This window comes from Sinocyclocheilus anshuiensis, unplaced genomic scaffold (assembly GCF_001515605.1).
Source record: "Sinocyclocheilus anshuiensis isolate Anshui unplaced genomic scaffold, SAMN03320099.WGS_v1.1 scaffold3728, whole genome shotgun sequence".
Classification (NCBI taxonomy): domain Eukaryota; kingdom Metazoa; phylum Chordata; class Actinopteri; order Cypriniformes; family Cyprinidae; genus Sinocyclocheilus; species Sinocyclocheilus anshuiensis.
Genome location: NW_015542616.1, coordinates 1 through 3,051, shown reverse-complemented (window position 1 = coordinate 3,051; position 3,051 = coordinate 1). Strand labels below are relative to the sequence as shown.

The 3,051-nt window shown below is 37.5% G+C and overlaps 1 long non-coding RNA gene across 1 annotated transcript; it reads left to right on the top strand.

The window, feature by feature from the left end:
• Positions 1-1,285: 1,285 nt before the first annotated feature.
• On the top strand, positions 1,286-2,434 carry LOC107694488 (uncharacterized). The gene is made up of 4 exons (XR_001634881.1): positions 1,286-1,548; positions 1,679-1,847; positions 1,932-2,052; positions 2,286-2,434. It is a non-coding gene; the product is annotated as an uncharacterized LOC107694488 (long non-coding RNA).
• Positions 2,435-3,051: the final 617 nt, after the last annotated feature.

Below are 3,051 nucleotides of genomic sequence, written 5' to 3'. Positions count from 1 at the left end.
CAGCTCACTGATTCCAGAGTGGAGCGGAGACTGTCACGCATTGTTCACAGTGACCGCAGGACCACAGTGCAACAAATCACCTGCAACTACAAAAGTGCTGACCAGGGCAATGTGTCACAGCACACAGTTCATTGCAGCCTTCTGTATGGCTATGCAGGCACATGTGCAGAAGGCTGCGATAAACTCTATGCTGTGACGCATTGCCCTGGTCACCACTGTATTGCTGCTGGTGTTTTGTCACACTGTGGCCCTGCAGCTCCCTTTTGGCATCACTGAGCTGCAGACATCACATGGCTGGATGGTGTTTCTTTGTTTGGCCATCCGTTCTCCACTTCTGAAACATACTCACTCACTACAGCAACAGGTGAACAACCCACAAGGCAAGCCATTTCCCAGGTCAAAGTTCTGAGGCACCGTGCAATCAGTTTGTCCTTCATCAAACTTGATACATTGGCAGCTTTTCCAATTCAGACACCAAGCACTCTACTGACTGAAAACCGGTCCTCTGGTGGTGTGTATATGAGTGACGTGACATGTGGCCAAGTATGGTGACCCATACTCGGAATTAGTGCTCTGCATTTACCCATCCAAAGTGCACACACACAGCAGTGAACACACACAAACCGTGAACACACACCCGGAGCAGTATATATAATGTGCTCTAAGCTGGGCGTGGTCATAAGTGTATATAATGTGGCTCAGCAGTGTATATAATGTCTTTAGAAGAAGCAGAAATTTGAGTAGCACTTCTTAGGAAGTGGGAAAGTGGTAGCTTTGAGTGTTACTGTAATTGCTGTATTTACTGTAAAGTAATTTGCAAAGAAAATTGGAATATTGAGAACTGAATGCTGCATGAAAAGTGGAATTATTGTTAATTCTCTAACATGTGGACATTGCTTTATCTTTTAGGTGACACTAGCTCTGAAACTTTGGTTTCTGACCATGACTGGCATTATGATTTTGTTATTCCATGGGAAAAAATGCCAACAAGTTTTATGAGGAAGATTAAAAGTGGGGAAAGGCTGAGTTGCTCTGAGAGGAGACAGTTGGTTCGCATTGTTGCTTCTGAAATCCTGGAAGTCAGTAAATGTCCAACAAAAAAACATGTATCAGAAATAGCCCGAAAAATTATTATTGCATACCCAAAGTCCTTTAGAGATGAGATTAATTCCCAGATTGTAGGAAGTGGATATGACTCTCCTTAAACAACTAGTCTGTCGAATTGACAATTTAAAAAGAGCAAAAACTGAAAAAACTGCCAGAAGAGCAACTAGTCTGTCGAATTGACAATTTAAAAAGAGCAAAAACTTCCACTAGACCACTTTGTTGTATGCCAGAAGAGTCAAAGAAACGGAAATTGGAGTATGGTTGTATAAATTCAGAACCCCAGTTGCCAAACATGGGATCATGTTTGTGGGGCAGTGATGTCGCTGCTTGCCCATTTAAAAAATGACCAAGACCAGTTTCTTGTGATGGTAGAAGACACTTGTGTTCCAAATGATATATGCCCAGAGCAGCTTCCACCTACTCCATGTATAGTAGTGTGTGGTGAGTATCATTTAATATGATCACTTAATATTTAATCCACAAAATTACTGATTGTGGTTGACTTGATATGAAATTTGCAGAATTCTCATTCTGTACATTTTATTGCTTTCTGGTTTTTGTTTGTTCAAAGGAGAGAACCCACTGACAGCCAGTGTATACATGGTAGCGGTAGACCAAATGATTGTGAATGACCATCTCTTGAGTTTTACTGAGGCACTCTATCTGATGTTTTCCCTCTACTACATATTGAACATCAGTTACCCTGTAGAACTGGGGGCCACACTAGAATTCTTGCAAAGGTAAGTCATAGGCTGCATTCACTAGGTTAAGAAATGTGCAGAAATTAAGGTTGTTACTATTATTGCTGTTGTTTTTTTTTAAAGGTGCATCTTCAGGATAAATCCACATAAAGGTACCAAGGTGAAAAAGCGAGTGTACTCTGTCAACCCAAAAGTATTGAGTCTCACATCAAAAATTGCTGCATTTGACTGGGGAGACTAACAGGTATAGTCTTTTAATTTGAGCAGGGAGCTCTATGCTGTCTCATATACATAGTAGCGGTTGGCTTTATTGCTTGTTTATCAATCATCACTGATAAAGTACACCAATGTTTTTATGAGTAACTAAAATACATGTGATAAGTGTGTGGCCTCAAATTAGAATTTTGTAAATGCTCATTTATGTTTCTGCTTTTCTTTTGGTTTGTGTTTTAATTATAACTGTTTGTGTCCCCACAGATGCAGCCATTCAGAAAAGTGACATTTGTCTCAGCAGTACAGGATAAACTTTTTGTACTGTAACGCATGCCTTTGTTCCTTTAAAAATCTGTCTTATTCCCCCAGGACATGTTCTGTATTATTAGTATCCAGGCCCGACAGGGTAATATTTTATTATTATTATTATTATTTATTTATTTATTTATTTAATGTATTTATTTATTTATTTATTTTTGAATTTATTATTATTTTTTTTTTTTAATGTACAACTTTGTGTCCTGAAGCATGCCTTTTGCTGGAAATGTTATTTATTTCCATCATTTTATTTTAAAAGCTTGCTATATAGTTATAAATAGCTTGGTTGACTTGTTTACAGCAACACCCTGGCTATCATAATTTAATGAGTTTAGTCTTCGTAATTGTGTATTTTATTATTTTGTATAATTTCATATTTTATAACATTGTTCACTGCACAATGGTGGACCGGAATATGTAGCAGTAAATGGACAAAAATGAATAAGAGTAGTTATGCCTCCTAGATTGTAAATGCAATGGAATGTACATTTGTTTTGATGTTAAGAGAAATGCTTGACCTGATGTCAAGTGCCCTTGACAATGAAATGTGATTAAGAATACAAAAGTGATTTTCTGTTTTGTTGTATTTTGCCAAGGTGCAATAAAATGTCTGTTTCAAAAGCATTTTTAATTGAATTATTTCTTTATTTTTAGTATTATTTCTTTGTTTTTTTATGTCAGGCTGTTAAAGAGCACATGGAACATATTTTGC